At 44.0% G+C, this 21,672-nt stretch overlaps 1 protein-coding gene across 1 annotated transcript in view; it reads right to left on the bottom strand.

Moving 5' to 3' along the window:
* The window catches only part of FRMD4B (FERM domain containing 4B), a 199,943-nt gene that overhangs the window by 144,951 nt on the left and 33,320 nt on the right, over window positions 1-21,672 (bottom strand). The window contains exon 2 of the mRNA XM_054035105.1: window positions 2,477-2,613. The gene's annotated coding sequence lies outside the window, so the exon portion shown is untranslated. The remainder of the gene's footprint in view (window positions 1-2,476; window positions 2,614-21,672) is intronic.

Raw genomic sequence — 21,672 nt, forward strand, 5'->3', positions numbered from 1 at the left:
AGTTTCAGCACCAGAACGCGAGTGCCCAGGCTCGGATACTCTCTGCTGCAGGTTTTAAACCACAGTGTAGCCGTACCCAGGGTTAATCTGCTCTGGTGCTGTCTGTACCCATCCTCATACCTGATTTTAGATTCAGTTCTACCCTCAGCTATCCTAGCATACAGGAGAGAGGCGGACAGATGGTCGGGCACTAACCTGGAACGTGGGAGACCTGGCTTCAATTTACTGGCTCCACAACAGATTTCCTGTGTGCTTGGAATCACATTGTCAAGGGCATTAGGGACCCTTAGATTGGACAGTGGGTTCTCTGAGGAAGGACCTCAGAATTCAGCGCATTGTGAAGAGGTCAGTGGCTATCCTATCATATTTTGCACAAGTAAAGGTCCAAGACTTCAGTTCCTTATCGAACAGGGATCATCTCACATGGAAACAAAGGGTATGTCTACACTACCCGCCGGATTGGCGGGCAGCGATCGATCCAGCGGGGATTGATTTATCGTGTCTAGACTAGACGTGATAAATCGACCCCCGAGCGCTCTCCCGTCGACTCCTGTACTCCAGGGCTGTGAGAGGCGCAGGCGGAGTCGACGGGGGAGCGGCAGCAGTTGACTCACCGCGGTGAAGACACCACGGTAAGTCGATCTAAGTACGTCGACTTCAGCTACGTTATTCACGTAGCTGACGTTGCGTAACTTAGATTGATCCTCCCTGGTGTAGACGAGGGCAAAGGAGAACCCGCACTGCAGATATTATTTGGTATAGATGTACGTGACCCTTCGTGGAAACAACTGTCTGACTTTATCTTCACAGAGTGACGTCCTGTGAGCACACATGGGGTGTAGGGTCACTGCCCTCCTGGTCTCTACTTTGCATTGCCTCTCAATGTCTGCAGCCACTTCTGAAGTTTAAGAAGATTTTCTTCACTTGGGGAGGAAAGCTATCATGGCTGGAAGCTTGCAAGAGGAGACAATGGGACAGATCATTTTCCCCCAGTGCGGCAGCCCTTCATCACTCACATGACCTAAAGGGGCCAGAAAGCTGCCCCCCAGTGAGCAATTGAGGGGCTCCCCCTTGAGTAGGGAAATTCTTGGAGCACGAGGAGCGGAAAAGCACCTTATGCTTCAGTGATCTGAAGGCAGCAGGACAGCCGCCAGGGGACGTTTGCAACCAGAATAGATGAAAGCTGCCTCCAATTTATGCTGGGGCCAGCTCAGCCCTGGTTACCCCCAGGATCAGGCATTTTTCATCCATTTTTGCTCCCTCCTCAGCCCTCTGGAAAATGTAGCTTGGTGGGACCCAAGAACCGCACCCAAAATTTTCGAAGGGTACGGGAACTCGCTCATTAGAAGTGCAAGAACAAAACAGAGACTAGAATTTCATAATTCCTGTAGGACCACAGAAGTCAGATAGTTCAACCTCTCTAAACTCTGATTTTTCTCTTCTGGCTCTTTTATTTGCATTTTAGGTATGCGCACGTCTTCCTCTTTCAACTACGGAGATAGGTCCAAAGTCAGTAGGCTGGGGTCCCCCCCAAACCACACCCACTTTCCTTACCTAAATTCTCTTCCCTCATCTGATATCATGGCTCCTTTCCAATAATGAACACAATATACCTACCTGGAGAGAATACAGAATGACTAAGAAAAACAGCATCACTTTGTAGTAAATTACTAACTACAGTCTCCTGTCTTCATGCGGGAGGAAAGAGAATTTTCTGCATTTATGAGCACATTTGATCTATGAGAATAATTTGCTGTTTTGTTCTGCATCTTTAAAATCTACATAAATTCCCATGTGTGTGTTTGGGGGGAGGCAGAGTGAATTGATGCTCTTTGTTGCATATCTGATTTAATGCACATAAGCCCAGAACAACAAGATAACAGATCACTAGGATTTCAAAACTACATAACTGTACTGAGGGAGACGCTGGTCTCAGCACAAACTCAATATATTTTGTTTGTCACAGAACACAGTAAGCAGCCCCTGGCCCCAATCCTGGCCTCTTGATTTCACTGGGACTACGGTGCAATTGTTTGCAAACTTAAAGACTCACTAGGTCGATTTTCCACATTTCCCCCTAATGAGAATTAATCCACCATCTTCTGAGTGCACAGAGAAGCATATCATGCATGCGTAAACACTTTACACAGCAAGAAATCACACCAATCCTTGCTGTGTGTAGCATCATTACACCCGTTTGCGCTTTGCTGCATTTCACCAACAGCTGCCTTATTACGACAAGCATTACTGGAATCCAGGGAACGTGGTCACCCACTTCACCATGCGCTCCTAGAAGGATCCTGTATCACTGACTCACCCAAACGACCGACTAATACGAAATGCCTGGCTTGGGCTATTAGATTTTCAGAACTTCACTTGAATCTCTAGCTTAATAACCTTATTTTTCATTGGTGATCGCATCACTGACATGACACCACAGGACTTTACAAGGTGAAGATTTTGTATTGGTTCCTACCTTTAGCTCAGGGACAGCCTTCCGTCTCTATTTAATCCTCTCTGCAATATCCTTCAGTTTTCCATTACTATGTACTGATTGCATCCTTCTAAGTCTTTCATTCTTTCTTCTGCTCTAGCCAGATCCTTCATGAAGCGCTACAGCAAAGAAGACAAAATATCAATTTTTCTTCAGGGAAAAAAAAACCTCATCCATCCTCCCAATGTGCTGTTTTCAATTCATTCCTGAAATTCTCCAGAACAACCCTCCCCATCCGTGACTGGCAATAACCAGCTATGTGCTACAAATTAGATTGGTATACAAAACAACAAGCGTTACTGCTAAGATATTTGTACACAAATGAACCTGTGGCATTGTTCCCTGTTAACGTCTCCGAGTGCTCTACGGCCCATTTTCTAAGGCTGTATGTTTCAGTTCATTGGAGATGCAAAGGCAGACTCGCTTAATGTCTTTTAACTTCACCTATGCATAATTCTTTCCTCCATTAGATTAATGCATGAAGTGGAACAGAAATGTACATGTTAGCTAATTACAGAAGTCAAAACTAAGCAGATCCCTTACAGAAACATGTCCTCCCTAAATTTAGTAACACTGGTTATGAAAAGAGAAGCAGGATGGGTAAAGAGGCACTTGACAAGCAGTTCCTTAAACCAGGACACAACCCAATTTCTAGTGTACTGTTCTTCGAAAGGCCGACAGCACCAAGACACACTTGAAACCGCTACCCATGCATCAGACTTTCCAAGTTGCTACCCTCCATAGTGCCACTACATTGCTCATGTCCCCTTCCCACATTCAAGTATCTCTACCTCAGGGTTTTGTAATGCCTGTTTTCTTTTACAATCAAAAGCAACTCTAACAGTAGCAACAGTAAATTTCCTAGTAAGATATCTTAGCATCTCTGGCTTCCCTCCAGTTACGGAAATCTCTGCTTGGGGTAGGGTTTTTTGGCCAGGAGCTGTCATGACTCTTACATGTTAAGCTCTCAGGCCAGGTCTACTCTACAGAGACAGGAACATCTGGCCCACCAAAAAAATAGACTACAGCCCTAATCCTGCAAAAGACTTTTTTACGCCGAGTCCCATGGAGTTCAAGTTAGTGGATCTGATCCTTTAGCTCAAACAGTAGCATCTCATTCTTCAGTGACTTCCCTGGGGCTCCACGTGGGCAAAAGTTTCTAAGATGGCAAATCTCTTTAAAGGAGGAGAACCTTACAGGGCAAAGTTGTCCTCTAAGATGTGCGTGGAGGGCCATCGCCAAACCACGCAGTGGCACATTTCGGAGGAGCAGAATGTCGGACTCAAGATCCACCCCTGCTTCTCTGGAGTATTTTACTTTTAAACTGAACCTCCGATTCCCCTGTGTTTATAATCAAGATCTCAGAGGAGGATTTCACCCTTAGCAGGAGGGTATGAAGTTAAGTCAATGAGCGTTTTAATGAGAGCAGGATAAGGTGCCAGAATAAATTCCAAATGAATCAATTTGTACACTGAAACGATGGAGACTTTCATGCTTCTTCACTATAAATGGAATTTCGTTATAACAGAGTTTATTGTAAGCAAATTACATTGTCTTTTGAGATGAAGACCTAGTATTAATTATAATGCAGTTTAAAATGGATTAAAGCACACCTACTGGTCAAAATGTTTTAAGAGGGTATAATCTAAGACCATTACATTTTCATTTCCTTTTCTCCATGTGTTATTTTATTGAAGGCAGCCATCTGTACACTAGAGGGCAGACTTTACAAAAAACCAGCTTTCACTGTTCAGAGTATTTTGCAATCAAGCAGCCCAACACTGATTAGTCATTAGAGGCCTCCATTTTTGTGTACCAGTTTTTGTACACAAAACTGACTACACCCACCGAAGTGAACCTGCACCAATTTTGCATGTGCAAAAATCTGCATTCAGGTGTTCATACAAACTGAATAGCTGAGTTTGCTCGAACAAGTGTCTGTTTTCAAACATGGAATGGGAGCATGAACACTTCTCCATGGACAATCAGTTCAGTGTATAAAAGTGGGCAAGCAGAAACTGTGCTAGCTTCTTCACCTATAAATCTTGCATGTGTACTTCAACAGTTAGTTCTTAAAGGGCTTGGCAATATTTTTTGAAAAGATATGAGTGCAGAAACACAGAGTAGGGCTAAAAATGTGGATCTCAGACACAAACTATGGTGTCCACTTTTTTGTGCATGCAATTACTCTACATGCAAACAGATGCCTATGTCCTCATCTTGACAATACTGAGACCTTCACACAAGGAATTCAGCATCTCCAGTTCCCTTTTCCCCTAAGTTCAGCAGCTGCAGCACAGGACATCCCATGTGCATACACAAATTCCTATTCCCCCTCATTCAAATGCATTCCCTGCACATTAGCGTGGCCAATATTTGGCCACGTGTGGAGAATTTGGTCATAAAAATATCTGTGCTTGGTGATCATCACAAAGTATTCATCTATATCTCTATTCACCACCATGGGGACAAAATCGGGTAATCATCAGCTCAACTGAGGAGAATAAATGCTGGCTCCTAAACAGAAGATAAACCATGCTCTTGTTTCCCGACTCCAGTCGGGCAAAATGATCAAACAACAACTAAAAAAGGTAGGGGTCCATTCGTTCACCTCACTCCACCCCTACTCCCAAATCATCTACCTGTCATGAAGTGTTAAGAGTAGCATTCGGAGGGATGCCTGAGCTGCAAACCAAGATGTGAAGCTCACTCGGGTAGATGTATCGGAGCTAATTTTACACCCGCTATTATGGCTAAAAACAGAAGTGTAGATACTGCAGAACAAGCTTCAGCAACACAAGACCTTGTGGTCCTTGTACACCCCCAAGTGCTATTTTTAGCTGTGTTAGTGTGGGTGCATCTACCTGAGTGCAATCACTTGGGATTGCGGTGTAGAAACAACCTGAGCGCGCTGGTCAGAAATTGTGAAATCTGGCAATAATCGCTCGTGCGCCTATGAGATTTACTTAATACCTATTCCCTTGATAAATTCTCACCAGATTTTAATAGCCTTTGGCAGAAACGATTCACTTTTATCGACAGTTAAGCAGATCAGGAGAGGTGGGGAAGTTTCCAGATGCAAGAAAAATGTAGTCGGGGGTATCCTTTGTGGCAGCGTACAGTATATACAAGTAACTAAAGTGCTGAACGAAAGCCTACTTAAGTAATTTGGAGTCTTTCTATTGACTTCATTGGGCTTTGGATTAGGCCCCTTAGAGTCCGAGCAACAGATCTTCAGCTGGTACAACTCAAAATAGCTCCATTGACTTCAACAGACCTACACTAATTTAATTATGCCTTGGTAGGTCTTTCTCTGTGACTGGCAACACTCAGTTCTATTACAGCCAAAGTCATTGCAATCTGGGGTGCAGTAAAAAATGACTCACAGACCAGAAGGGACTACATAGCTATCATTTTGATGTGGTGCTAGATTTAAATCCATTATTTTGTAAAATGGACAGGTCTCCCTTTTCATATTTTATGGCCTATTCTCACTTCTGGATGCCTGCAGTACTAGATGCACTCTGTTCTGCAATCGGATCCACGTGGACAGATCACTGAATCAATGCACAGCCTCACTGACGGCAACGGGGCTCAGTGCGCCCTTGGTGGCTTGCTTACACTGCTGTCTGATTTCAGGATCAAGGTCTAAACAGATTTTGTAAAGAAGGCCATTGCCATGGAAATATTAAAGAAAATATAGGGTGTTCAAGGTATTCTTTCCTTTAATAGATCACAAATCATCTTAAGTCTAAAAATTCTTCAATTTGACCCCCGGGGTAATTTACCACCTCTGCTGTTTTCAAAATATTTCCCTCAAGTTTAAAGTCTGATTCACCTTTATACACTCTCATCATTACAAAGATGCGATCTACTAACCATGCAAAACGTATTAGGATTCTCAGCTTCATGCCTCAGTCATTTTCACTGTTAACATGCATCACAATTATTTTTTCCAGCTTTTTAGTGTTAAAAAAAAATCCGCTGGCACATTGAGGCACTTACAATAAATGGATATTTACAACGTTGGTAAACTTATTTTTACTTCACAAATAAATATTTGAACGCTGTGCCCCTTAAATCGCAGAAAGAAGTAGATTGAATGTCACATTCTACCCTGTTACCAGGTTAGCCTCAAGCAATTAAACTACATTGAAGAACTCATCAGGCACAGTATTACATGAGGTCATTGTTTTTGAGACCCTGCGGCTTCTCATACGCATGGGTTGAATGAAAAATGTTCAGACACAATTCAGGATTTCCTATTATTTTAGCTCTGCTTGCATATGGATTTTCACTTGTATAAAAATATATTGGAAAAAGAAAGCCATTTTGAATTAAATAAAGATCATTTCACTTAATAGTCAGAATATAGACAGCCCAATTTCAGAGCTTAATTTTTAACTCCAGTCATTGGAGTTGCAATTAGCCTGTATAGAATTTTCAATGTGTTTGAGTTTTAAAAGAATACCACAAAAATAAGAAAGCAATGAGCACTGCTGGTCATGGATAAAAGCTGGACAAGAGGAAAGGGTACTACTAGCAAAGACAACAGTGGAATGTTACAAGAATAAAGTCCAATCCTTCTCCCGCCAAAATCAATAGCAAAATTCTCACCGAGTTAGGCGAGAGAAGAAATACTAATCACAGATAGTGATTACCAAAGCATTTCTGTTATAATCTGTTGGGCCAGATTCATTCCTAGTTACTCCAACTTTACCCTTCTGCATCTCCATTGATTTCAGTGAAGTTACAGCAGTGTAAAACTGGACTAATGCAGTGACAAGGCCCTGCTTCTGGCCATCCACGATTTCCCTAAAGTTTCACTTATGGGGGATGGGATTTTCCCGGCCTCCCCTCTGCTTGAAGGTGAACTGTTCTGGGATGTCTGAGCAAAACCTCTTCAAGCCGTTATAAAATGTAAGAATGAGATACAATTTCCCCTTCATTTAAAAAAAAAAAAAATCTTCTGATCTTTCTTGGGTGAGCTCTGTACATTTTAATATCCAAAGACCTGTGGTAGGGTACAGAAAAAACTAACATGCTATACATTGCATGATAACTAATTACAAGATAATTCATTAGTGCAAGATTCACAAATGTACTAGCAATTTTCCAGGTTATTAAATCTATCCCATGGGGAAAATTCCCTTATTCTCACCAGAAGAGCAAAGAAGGTGAAGAAATTTCTAAATAGACCTGCTAGTGGGGCTTCTCAGAGCGGTTATATTGAGCCAGTTTCCCATGTCTATCTCAGATCTGTTAATTACAAGAGTTGACAATACAATATACTGTCCCATGTTCCAGTAAGAGGCTAGATCCCGAGCTGGTGTGAATCTGCTTAGCCCCATTGAAGTCAACGAGGATCTGACCAAATGACTAAACGCAATTTCTTGGAAAAGTTTTTGTTTAAAAATATATGATAGGATTTGGTCTTCAGCCTGCCGGACACATTAACTCAGCAGGAGAAAACTGTATTCCTACTGAGTTATCACCATACTGTCAACACAGAACAGTGTTATACGCTTGCCAAATGGTGTTTTGCTCATCAGGCACGGCACAGATGTACAGCACTACACGAGTCGTGAAGTCATAGAAAAGATACAGAAATTGCACGTATAACAGAAGCGGAAAAGATTGTTTTGTATAGAGATGGTCATTGCTCACAGTGACTACCCTGGATCTGCTGTGTCATGCAAGAGGCTTAGCATACAACAGTAGTCACGAAGGGGTTGTTCCTGCTAACTCTTCCCCATGTGCATAATCCTTCACATAAGCCGTCCCATTAAATTCAATGGGACTACCTGAGTGACAACTAATCATACAAGATCAGCACTTAAAAGCTGAAGTCTGCCCTCAGTTATAACCTCTGCAACCCCAATAAGGAATGCCAGTGTACAGATGCATAATTATACTTACATACAGAGAGAGAGAGAAACTCTGTTGACAGAGACTTTATATTAGGTTAACCAAAACTTTCATGACTTTGCATGCACACATACAAAGACCCAGTCAGGAGGAGGCAGCAGGTTTAAAGCAAACAAAAGGACATAACACATAGTCAACCTGTGGAACTCTTTGCTATGAAGGGCAAGATTATAACAGGGTTCAAAAAAGAACTAGATCAGTTCATGGAGGATAGGTCCATCAATGGCTATTAGCCAAGATGAGCAGGGATGGTGTCTCTTGTCTGGGTGGCAGGGAATGGATCAATTGATGATCACCTGTCTTATTCATTCCCTCTGAAGCACCTGGCATTGGCCACTGTCGGAAGACAGGATACTGGGCTAGATGGACCGTTCTTATGTTATGTTGACTGCATGGCTCTAATTATCTGCCCCGTAATAGGATACAGAGCATCACTTCCCTACATCAACAGTGCAAAGCCTGCCGTGGTCGGCAGCTACCTAACGTATTACCATCAGAGGACAGTTCAGTGGTGATGGAGAAACGTCTTGGTTTGAGTCCAGGTTCTAGTACACAGACACGGAAGTCAGGGCATTGGCACTAACAGACACACGCTGCGTCCTCTCAGAAGGGTCTTTTTTTTGAATGGACGCAGACCCAACTCATCCCCAGCACAAGACACCCCAGGACAAAAGACCCAATTCGATACCACTGAAGACAATAGGAGTTTTGCGATCAACTTCAGTGCAAGGTAGGATCAAGCTCAAACCGATGATTTCAGTCTCCGAGGCTATAAATCTGGCACTAAATTAACCTAATAAATAAAAAGATTTGGGACACTAACTTGTCTGCTAGCTCCAAGTTTCACTTCTAGCTTCTTAAAACAATACTGAACTCCCCCCATGGGCTCTCCTCAGGCGGTTTCAGTGAGAGGACTCCAATTTTCCAGCTCACTGGAAGATAACTTGCGCTCAAGCAGCTGGCATTGTAGGGATGCTTCAGGTTTTGAGGCTCCCTGCCACAGTCATAAGTGACGTAGCCCCACTTGATCTTCTTGTGCATAGACCAGCCAACTCCAGTGCGGAGTCGATTACGGCTACACTATATAGGCCAGGGCTGATCACCGGGTGGTAGGTACTCGACTGTTGGGAGCTGGAGAGCACAGGCTATCGGGTCATTCTCTACTCTTGCTTGCCACCCAAACTGACCAGGGTTTGGTTGTGGCAGTGTGAGGGGTTTACTGGTGGAAAGAAAACTTTGTTGCGACTTCAGTCAACTCAGCATCGGTGTTCGATCATATAGCTGATGTTTTGGATCTGTGCATTGCTTGACTCTACTAGCAACTTCCTGGTGGACATCAGGAAGAGCAACACCTGCGAAGGTGCAAAGGCTGTTGATGTGGGTAGGCTTAACGCATCCTGTAATACAGCAGCAGGAGGTCTTTAGTAGAGGGTCTAGCACGCAAGGGGATCGTGCCCCCACTGGATAAGGGTATTCAGCAGAGGAACAGCAAAGTGCTGGTGCTCATGGAGCGAAAGGGCCTGCACCCCACTTTGGTATAGCCAACTTGCGGAGAACGTTGTTTTGTGTGCTAACCTTGGCTTTAGTTTTCTCGACATGGGTTCTAAAGGCGCATGACAACTTGATGCTGCGTTCGTTACTCCTCCCATATGCAGGGATCACAGAGCACAGTCACCGCCCTGGAGTCAGTGGCAACACGGCTATAGAGCTGGGCATGCAGCCGTCTCTGAGGAGGCGGCACAGCACAAGGAGAGATGCCCTCTGTGCATCTGACCAGAGACGCCCACGCTCCCCTCCTTTTTCAGGGCACAGCCATGACCCTGCCACATTGTGGGAGGAATACAGTCCAACAGTGGCACTCTCTGAGCACCAGGAGGCTTTTCAATGGCCTTGTTCTCTTCCAGTGTCTTTTCATGTGAGAAGGAAACATGGGGCACAGTCTATTTAACCAGGCATCCAGCTTTTCTCATTTATTTCAGTTAGTTTATTGCTCTGTAATGTTCAACCAGTTCAACCTGCTCTCTCTCACACACACAGAGTTATAAAGAATTTGTACATAGTATATTTTATGGGTCAAGTTCTCTGTGGGCTTAGGCTCTGTGCAATCCTACTGGGTTAGTTCCCATGGCCCAGGATGCAAGTCAGCACAGCATTAGGCCTCAAGCATCCACTGAAGTACCATCCATCAACTGACATGGGTTTGTGTGCTATCACGGCAGTTACAGCTGAGGGGTGGCACTTTGGTCATGTACAAATTAAGCAAAACAAATACAAAATAGCGTTCAGCCTTGTTGATAGCATCTTGGTTAGGGTTGGCAACTTTGTAATATATAAAAACCGGATACTCCAGCAGGAGTGCTGGAACTTCCCCTGCCCCGCCTCTTCCCCCAAGCCTCTGCCCTGCTCTTCATCCTGAGGTCCTGCCCTGCCCCGTCCCTTCTCCCAAGCCTGACCGCTGCCCTGCCTCTTCCCCTGAGGCCCCACCCCTTCCTCCAGAGGCTCCACCCCCATTTACTCCTCTTTCCCCCCTCTCCCATCACTCGCTGCTCTTCCCCTCCCTCCCTGTGTGGGTCAGGAGGGACTCGCCTGCAGAGCAGGGGCTGGGAGCTGCAGCCGCCCCATGCAGGTAGGAAGTGGCCCCGACTGAGTAAGAGCTGGCACGGGTGATGACTCGGTGCCTCCCTGCCTCTGGTAACAGGACTTCGGGTGTCTGGTCAGTAGATTTTTGACCGGAAAACCAGACACCTGGCCACCCTACTTGATGCAGGAATTACTGAGTAAAATGCTATGGCCTGTGTTACTCAGGAAGTCAGACTAGATTACCTTTCTGGTCTTGACATGTATAATCCTGCAATGAGCTCTGTGTTGGTGCTGGGGTCTGCCTGGGGATCCAGGCCTAATGGTCTACAAGGGAAACACAGTGAAAATTATTTTACAGAGTGCTGAGAGAGACTGGGCAATATCTTCTATTGGACCAACTTCTGTTGGTGGAATAGGAGAAACTCTCAAGCTACACAGAGCTCTTCTTCAGGTCTGGGGAAAGCAGCTGAGTGTCAGAGTCCCCGCAAATGCACAGAGAAAGAAAGATTTTAGAAACCAGCCCGAACATGTACACTGCAATTCAACAGCCCCTCAACCCAAGAGCCCAAGTCATTGGCATGGGCCAACGGTGGGTTTTTAATTGTAGCATAGACATACTGTGAGAATTCCTCCTTAAATGTCCAATAGACCCCATTACATGTGCATTACAGGAATTCTTACATCTCCTTCCTGAAGGATCTGTTACTGGCCACTGTCAGAAACAGATAAGGAGGACTGCTGGTTTGATCCAGTCTGGCGATCCCAGTGTTCTGAAATCTGCCCGACAACACTGTACATACTTAAATATACTGAGCTAAATTCTGATCCCAGTTACGCTGGCACAAATCAGAGCATCACCACCACTTACCCCAGCCTAGCAGAGATCAGAATTCAGGCTCTTTGTATACGTCCCCACTCAATTCTTGCTGAAATCAATAGGAGCTGTGTATGCACCCATGAGATACTCCTTTTAAAAACAGTTTTTTTTTTCTCCAAAATAAGTCATTTGACAACTTCATAACCCACTTACCGGATACACCTTGGGCTACTCATTTAAACACTGACATTACAGAGCATCATCTCATGATCTGTTTCAAAAGCAACTGCTCTTGGTATCCAAGCGTTCAGAAACCACATCATTCAAAGGAGTTTGAAGACCACCCACCTGCTGTTCCTCTTGAAGCAGATTCATATTTGAGCTAAGCAAGTGTCAAAGGCAGATATCATCCCTTGTATGAATAGGGATGAGTTTCTCCTTCGGATAAATGTGTATGTATTTTGGAAACAAAGTTTATGTGCCAAGCCAAACTGGAAAGAAATCCCGGTTACAAAATAATAACACAATAATACTTAGTTTGTTTTTCATAAGCAGATCTCAAAGCATTTTACAAAAGTGGTAAGTATCATTAACTGAGGCATAAAGAGGGGAAGTGTCTTGCCCATATTCTTCCAGCAGGCCAGTGACCGAGCTGGGATTAAAATCTAGGTTTCCCAGATCCCAGGCCAGTGCTGCGCCTGCTAGGCAACGCTGCTTCCCAACAAGTTTAACAGTATGCTATTTATAAGAATTTTTTTCCCATTTTATTTTCTGCAGTAATCCAGTATTCAGTGCTCATTTTGTCATTCTCATTGCATACTAATTGCACCAAAATATTTTAGTAAATAATTTTCCTCTGGCCCATTTAATTTCTGCCTAATAATTGGATTTTACCTTTCAGATGATTAGCATGAAGCAGTGCTTCATAATTTCGCAAACATTTGGAAACAAAGAGGATCTGAGGGGACAAAGCAGCCACATAAATTCGCATCACCCGCCTCATTTGACTTCAGAACTCCTCTTTCTAAGAGTATAAATTATTCTACTCTAGTTTCAGTGATTCGACTTAAAATGTTATCTGCCTGCTTCTAGAGAGCTCAGCTGTAACAGGCACCAGAATAATTTATACTATACTTGGACTTGCTAAAAGGGGAGAAAACTGGAATTGTTAAACAAAAAGTTATACTCACTTGGGATCTAATCCTATACCATTGAGATCAATGGGAGCTTTGCCATTAAATTAAATAACAGCATGACAAGGCCCTTACCTGGCATGACAATTTGGCAGATTAATGCTGCATCCTGCCAGACCCTCTGTTCTTCCAAGCAGCCCTACTCCTCGTACCATTATTTAGCTCCATTCTGTGGGTACAGCTCCAAAATTCAAACCCTTTTGGCATTTGTTCTCAAGATACAAACATCAAAGGTCCCGCTGACCTTAAAACTGAAACTTCTGCTGAAGTTACAAGTCACTGGCCTGGCAGCTCAGCACTCAGATACCAGCAGGGAGAACATGATAAACTACTTGCCTGGACAGACAGAAAGATAAACAAGACAGTCTATAAGGAATCAGTTCTACAATCCCCTCGAGGCTAATGGAGAATACAAGAGTTTCCAGGATGCTGAAAGCGCCACAGATCCATAGTTAGAAATGAAATTCTTTTCCTGCTAAGATGAGATGAGCTACGCTAGGGGATGAAGGAGCTCCTCTATTTTCTGTTGTTAAATCTAATTTTTACTCTACTTTATCAAGAGACTGCTAGCAAATAACCAGCCCGCCTTCCTCCCTGCCAGATGCATCTTTATCACATGTAAGGGGGTCAGGAGGGAAGCTATTCGTTTTTCAGAACCAGCGATTTGTGTGTGCATTTATTCAATGCTTGGAGATCCAGATTTACAGCACCTGAGTGTTTAGGCTATGGGAACTAGATGTAAGATTTTGTCAGCACTTTGCATACAGCACAAAGTTTGTAGCGATGTTCAATACCGCAGGCACCGAGGTGAAATCTTTCATGCAGTTGCACAGAATATTTTTTCCAAATGAAAATTAAAAAAAAAAAAAAATTAATTAAAAATAATGAGCTTTTTGACACTCGTTTTATGGATGACTCAACAACATGATGGCACTTAGCGAATTTAATTTTCAAAGCATTTTTTAAACTACTCCTCACAACCCTCCTGAAAGGTAGATCAATAGTTACCGCTGTTTTCCAGAAAGGTTAAGTGACTTGTCCAAGTCCATTCCAGCCATTATTGTCTGAGCAGGGTTTCCACCCCAGGAGTTCTTCCCACCTATGCCTATGCTCGCATTAAGCTGCCCCTCTCTTTTATGATCGTTAGTATTCCACTTTTTTTCTGCTCATAGCCCCTTGCAAACATCGTGCCAGATCCTCCTTTTATACTCTGGCCCCCTTCACATCAATTCACATGGCACAAAGGGCCTGGAGAGCTTCCAGGATTTCCCCAGCTGGCTAAAAGCAGGTGTAGCTGGCTCCTAAGACACTACTTCTGCAGTCTCCAGTGTAGGTGCTAGGGCAGGAAGGGTTGTGACTAGAGAGCTGCTGCAGCTGTTCTCAACTAGCACACTACCCCTCTGGGCGAAAACCAGCCATGCGTGCTTTAGAGCAGCTCCTTTGGCTGCTCTAGCACATGAGAGCCAGTCTAGAACTGATCCCAAGATCAGGGAATCACCCAGCAGACAGTTGGGTGTAGCTGAGAATCCAGCCCAATTTCTACAAATCTTTACGTAGGGTAAATCCTGCCCCATCCGCTGCACGCAAGAGGCTCCCGCTGAGCCCGGGGAGTGGTGGAATCTGGGTGGCCAGACTGGCTGTGCACACTTTGTACAGTAGCAGTGCTAGCACAGGCAGTAGCCGCCCCCAGGTCAAAGTGCCCGGACCCCGGGGGTACCGACTCAGGGCAGCTAGCCCAAACCGCTGCCCACGACACCCCAGCTACACTACTGTTGGCTCAATGAGAGCTAGAGTGAGTATGTCTTAAACTGGGAATCCCACCCCTCCTTCAAGTGTAGACATAGCCCCAGAGTCACAAGTCCTTCCCTGCCCCAAGGCCACCGCTCGATTCCCACTCAGGCCTGGCTAGCTCTGCACAGTGGCAGATGGGGGAGGAGCCAAGCCATGGCTCCACCCACTCTCCACACTCTTCACTAATTTGCTCACAGGGAAGAGCTTTGAGTGCATGTTCTCTTCCCCTGAGCCTTAACGCAGCCATGCACGTGGATAGGGAGGAGACCTTATTGCACTGTGTAGCCACATTAGCGCTAGTAACATGTACTCCTAAACCAGGAAAGGAAATGGCTACCCACTGTCCTGGGGGATGACAGCATTCTTTGGTTAAGCCACTCCCTGGAAGTGGAGGCGGTATGATCGCTTATGGAAAGAAACTCTTGCACTCACCCAGTTGCTATTTGTATGAGGATTTCCGTGGGAGTTTTTTTCCTAGAGTGGATTAGAGCAACCAAGAGGGAGCATTAAAGATCAGTAGAAGAAGAAGAAAACAAAGCGAGAGGATTGCCGCAGCACAGGATAAAGGGGAGACTCCTTTCCTTCGACATTCTGACAGCCCTGTGACCGCAATTCCAGCATCAATGGCAGTAAATACAGAACCCAAGGAAATTGGTGCACAAGAAGCTGCTGCAGTCAAATCTATGCATTTCAGATGCACGGAAGATCATCTCCAAACATGGGAATGAAGTAATAACAGAGAGCTGGTAGAGATCCAGGGGGTGGGCCAGTGAAGGGGATCATTGAGAATTCAGATACATGCATCATGCTATGGAAAATAAAGCCATCCGTTCGATCAGACATACTTTAGTTAAGATGCTAAAGGAAAGAAAGTACACTGCATAGCTATCCAGAAATGGCCCCTCTTGCGTGGCATAAAAAGCCATGGGATACACTATGCAGCTTTACTGGTTGAAGAGAACTCTACACTACACATTGACAGCTTTGCTTTTTTCCTCAAACCCACTAGCCTCTCACCTGTAGCACATCCTGAAGACAAGGAATATTACACTGCACTATGGTTCATAAACTGTTCTGAAATTAAAGAGCATCTCAAGTGCTTCACAAACATCAACTGATGATGCTTCACAATAGGCACAGCAAGGACGATCATCCCCATGCTACAGGTGGGTAAACTGAGGCACAAAAAGAGGACGGGGCTTGCCGAAGACCACGCAGCGAATCAGTGGCTCAGCACTTTAGTCTCCTGACTCTCAGTCTGTGGCTGTAACCACTATATCATGCTACCGATGAAACAACTACAGGTGCAGTTTTAACAAAGAGGACAAACGTCGGGGGAAAACACATTACGCTCTGCTCGTTCCAGGCTTTGATCCGTTTCAGAATCCGACCAAGCAGTGAAACGTGGAGAGTTCTGAAGCGTTCCTCATTATGCCATGCCTGTGCATGACCAGTATGAGCAGAGACAAAATAATCAGGGGAGAAGCTCTTCCTGCGGCATTTTCAGCAGAACACTGCAGTGCCAGAACCTTGCACATCAGCTCATCCCTCAAGATTTCCAGCTCAAATGATCAGTCTCAAGAGGCTCAGAAGAGCTTGGAATACACATCCCATCGGTGGCCCCGATTCCACAGAAGCACATGCCTAACTTTAAACAGCTGAGAAGTCCCATTGGCTCACTGGAACTACTCGTGATTAAAGTTAGACGTGTTTAAGCCCCTCGCTGAACTGGGATTTTTTTTTTTTTTTAATTGAGATATACCTTATCTCATAGAGCTGGATTGGACCTTGAAAGGTCATTGAGTCAAGTTGAGTCCAGCCCCTTGTCTTCACTAGCAGGACCAAGTACTGGTTTTTGCCCCAGATCCCTAAGTGGCCCCCTCAAGGATTGAACTCACAACCCTGGGTTTAGCAGGCCAATGCTCAAACCACTGAGCTATCCCTCCCACCTAATGTACATGTGTACAGTTGTTGAAACAAAAGCCCTGCCCTGATGGGTTCCTGCTGTGTTCGTGTGTTTGACAGAGAGAGGGGACTACTGAGTCTTGGACGGATGGACAGGAGTTTCCACAGCACTCCCACACTGGTTGCATTGCAGATGGCAGAAGTGGCCCCCTAGGCACTGCTCAGAGCAGGGTTCTAGTTCTAATCCCTCACTGGCAGGACAGGGCAAGGAAAGGGGGAATAGGGATGCATACCAGAAAGGGTGCCCGACAGCCCATACGCTGACAAACTTTACTTTGCCATGCTCACTAGCCTGGAGAGATCTCCTTTTGTTTCACTTATGTTAGGCCTCCCTCCATAGCTTTCCCTCTCCAAGCTTCGTCATCTGTCTTTCCCTTCCCTCTTAGCTGCTTACCCTAAGCACCATCTCATCCCCCCCTCCCCCATTCTGCCCAATCCATGCTCTCCCCGACACTGGATGTCTAAATGACAGTTATGCAATTCAGAACAGCCCTAAACTCCTCCATCAGCTCAGTGTTTGGACATAATCCCCTTTGGATATGAAGTGTTTATACAGTATTACTTGCAAGATTTAACTAGAAGACGATTAATCTGGCCCTATGCTTCTGGCTTCACTTTGATTTCACGTCTGTAACAGGAAATCTAATTTTCTTTATCTTACACAGCTTCCATTGGATCAAAGCACTTATGAATTTGATAAACAGATTTATAGCCTATGTGGAAGTGAAGGGCTCTAACATTTTTGCACAAGCCAGTTCCACTTTTACTCCCCTCACCCTTATTCTATAAACCCACTTAGCTATGGTTGGAGTCTGGAAAATTCGGCTTATTGCAGTCATGATTGCAGTGTTGTTTATTTCAAATTAATACCCAGTCCATCTGAATCCTGGGTAGCTAAAAAACAGTGCTGGCCGTTGGGTAGAAAACAACAATAATAATTAAAATAATCAATCCAGGGAGTTGATGGGACCCTCAGATCTGAACAACTGAGCAGCAGGTTATTGATCTGTGCAGCATGTATGCCCCTCGGGTAAAGAGAATTCAAAAAGTCAGATCTTCTTGCCGATTGTCTCACCACATGGCACGGAATTAATACAGCACGGTCAGGATATTCTTGTGAAAAGGCTAATGATGGATGCTGCAACTCATTAACATGAGCAGCTAGCATGCTATGCTGGAGACAGTGACATTCCTACCCACTATAAACAGACATCTGGCATAAGAGTACGGGATGCACACACCAGTTCAACATACTCGATTGTCCATATATATGCACTGTATGCACGCACTGTACAATACATCTGTTGTGAGAGTGTGAGGGAGCAATTGATATAGATTTGTGCCTATAGTTTCCCCACAGTAATTGTGGAGCAAAGTGGGAGGTTTGCCATCTCATTTGCATGTCAATACCCAGAATGCTCTTCTAGCTCACAGCAATTTCATAGTAGCTGAATCATATTTATCAGGCAGGCTTGTCCCTTTCTGGCTTCTGGTAATGAGAGACAGGTGGCTCGTTGCGATGTGGAGGGCTTCTTGAAAGTCAGCTTGCTCAGCGAACTGCAGAAGTGGGCTGTAATAATACAGATCGTTAAAATTCATCCTTCGGGGCATAAAATGATACCACTATAGGGGTGGTCAGGAAGGAATTTTACCTCGCATACAGAATTGTCCAACTGGATATATATAATCTGGGTAGTTTAACCGCTCACTTAAGCACCTGGACTAAAATCAAGTTGCTGATCAGATAAAGCAGTCATCTGGTCTGGAACAGGAACACTTATGTTCTTGATTATCTTGCATTACTAAAGAGAACTGGCTGGCTCCGCAGCGGGGCTAAATCAGCATAGTGCCATATAAATCAACGGAGCATTCTGATTTTCCCAAACTGACCCTCCGTTAAACACACCCTTTCCGAATCCTGCAATGGCAGGAACATGGCCTAAATAATCAAGCCCGTCTTTTCCACATCTAGATTCTAGGGACCAAATTCAGCCTCAGACATAAGCAGACACAGTTACCATTGACTTCAGTGGGCGTGGCACCTAATTATTCCAGGGGCTAAAATTTATCTTAAGATTCTATGAAGTGAACACCAGGTAGTAATTACAACAGTGAGCATTAAATGAAGCTTGTCGTGTTTAGCTCAAGCCAGCTATTATGAGCTGAAGTAAAAGGCTTTCAGACAAATTTCCATGGGCTTCACTTGCATATCTGGATACTTTTTTTTTTTTAAATCCCTGTATTCGTTTCTGATTCCTGACCCTTCGTTTTATACTGCTCAAAAGGAATTTCACACTACAGCAAGAACTGACAGCCAGGGCAGAGAACAGAAGTGCTTCTATTTACTGGATGCCAAAGTATTGCTGAAAACCTATTATCTTAGGTGTTAGCAAGGAAGCAGGAAAGCTTCCTTGATTCTATAGTCAAGAAATACCAATAAGGTAAAAAGCAGAAGTCATACCTAAGATGCTAAATAAACCAGATCTTTTGCTAAACATAATAGGCCACATTCATCCCATGGGTAACTCAGTGAATTTGGTCCACTGAAAGTAAATTTAAATGAGAAAGCACAAAAGGTGCATCAAGGTTTCTATTGGGCAAGATTTGTCCAATTGCTCTAAAATTATTTAGCTCACTTTCAGACAGAGTCCAGTTTTTAATCCAGAACACAATATCATCCTTCCCTCTCTCTCTCTCTCTCTCTCTCAAACCCTTCCTAACCTGACATTTGATAATCTGAGCTAGATTTTCAGTACACTGGTTTGATTTCTTAGGGTTCCAGGTCTCCAGTACTCACAAGGAAAATAGGACTGTTTATGAATAATCATTTCCATTTTTAAAGCTCTCGGACGGCAAACTGGAACCAAAGATATTATCTTAGCCACAGAAGCCTGAATTCCTGTCACCCTTTTGCGAACATCCACTGAGTAAATCCAACATGCAACCTTGTGATGGTGTGAAATCAAAGAGAATACAATCCGTCTCTCTGCAAGGAGGAGCTGGTTTAAAGCTTAGAGCAAGTTATCTTCCCTCTTAGCAAACCCAGATTTATATTTCAGGGCTATAGAACATTTCTCAAAAACTAATATAACACAAATCAGTAACAAAAAGCATCTCATCTCACACACACACAAGATTGGATGCCAGGAAAACTAATTGATCAGATCAGAGTCACAAGAACCTGCTGCATAAGGAGTCTTAGGGTACGTCTATACTTACCTCCGGGTTCGGCGGTAAGCAATTGATCTTCTGGGATCGATTTATCATGTCTTGTCTAGACATGATAAATCAATCCTGGAAGTGCTTGCTGTCGACGCCGGTACTCCTGCTCTGCGAGAGGAGTACGCGGAGTCGACGGGGGAGCCTGTCTGCCGTGTGTGGATCCGCGGTAAGTACCTTGTAGTTCGAACTAAGGTACTTCGACTTCAGCTACGTTATTCACGTAGCTGAAGTTGCGTATCTTAGTTCGAACTGGGGGGTTAGTGTGGACCAGCCCTTATTGTATGTAACATTTACACCAGTTATGCCCTCATAATAATGAAACGATTGCCTCCCCATCTGTGGATCACAAAGAACTTTACAAACTTTAATTAATCCTCAGCACAGCTCTATGAGGTAGGCATTATTATCCGCATTTTAGAAAACAGAGACTCTGATGCAGAGATTAACTAAGTAGTCCAAGATCAAATAGTATGAGGCAGTGGCAGAATTAGGAATAAAATCCAGAACGCCTGACTTTCAGCCCTGTGCTTTAACCACTGAATAACACCGCCTGCTTTCAGGAGTTGAGTTTTTTCCAGTGAAATATAGGCAGGAAGAAGGTTAAAGTTCATCCATGTAGTTATACAAGGGCATCTTTTAAAAAGATGTGCTACGTACTTCCCCAACACATTTGAAAGAGAAATGTTCAAAGTGATGGGTGGGAAGCTTCACACAGATTTCCAAATGATTTAGGCCCTTAGAGATTAAATACTTACCAGTTTTGTTAGGGCTTTATAAAGTGACTGCATTGCAGCAGATTGTTTCAAATGAACAGCATTACAACATACCTTTCAGTGGCGCTGGACTGCAAGCTGTGGTTTGAGGCCCTATTGAAATATACTCAGAGACACCCAGCTGCAAAATTCATTCAAGGTTCCAAGACCCTGGGAATATTCTCGAGCAGCACTTCCCGAAGAGACTATTTTTGCAGGGAAAAAAATAGTTTTATTATTTTCGGGCAGAAAACAAGATTGCTCAGTGCAGCTGCGAAAGCCACTTTCAGTTAAAACAAGTAGATATCTTGATATAGCACGTTATGTAAATGATATCTCCATTCATACTGTATGCTAATACTGTGCTAAGATAGAAACACTTTCTTTCAAACATATTGGTCATGAAAACGAGTTTTACTATTGATCTGAACAGAAGGATCAAGCCCATGGCTTGAAATCCACTGTAAGCTTATATGGTAATACAGTCAATTGTTTCTCTGTTCATGCTTGAAGCTAAAGCTTTATAGGGCAAATTTTCAGTTGCCACAACCTGGTCACCAAACCTGGGACCCATAATTAAGCAACAAATAAGGTTCTGGATTGAAGCATTTGTTTTGGAACAGCCATTTGCACCCACAAATTGAGCCTCTGGATATCTAGCTGCTCAGAAGTTCCTGCACACAAATTCCATTTAGACCTCAGAGGCAGAGTTCTTGGCATCCAAACATACAAGCTTTTTGAAATTGAGTGTTGCCCGGGTTGATTTTGTACAAACATTGCCAGATAGGAGATATTATTGTTTGACTGATTCCATTGCCACTAACATAGTTTAGAACACAACCACCTGCATCTTAAACACAGCAATTGTGTTATTTATTTCAGGTGTATGCAACTGTGTAGACTAGTGGTCCAAATACAAGACCAGGAACG

This window comes from Malaclemys terrapin, chromosome 7 (assembly GCF_027887155.1).
Source record: "Malaclemys terrapin pileata isolate rMalTer1 chromosome 7, rMalTer1.hap1, whole genome shotgun sequence".
Classification (NCBI taxonomy): Eukaryota; Metazoa; Chordata; order Testudines; family Emydidae; genus Malaclemys; species Malaclemys terrapin.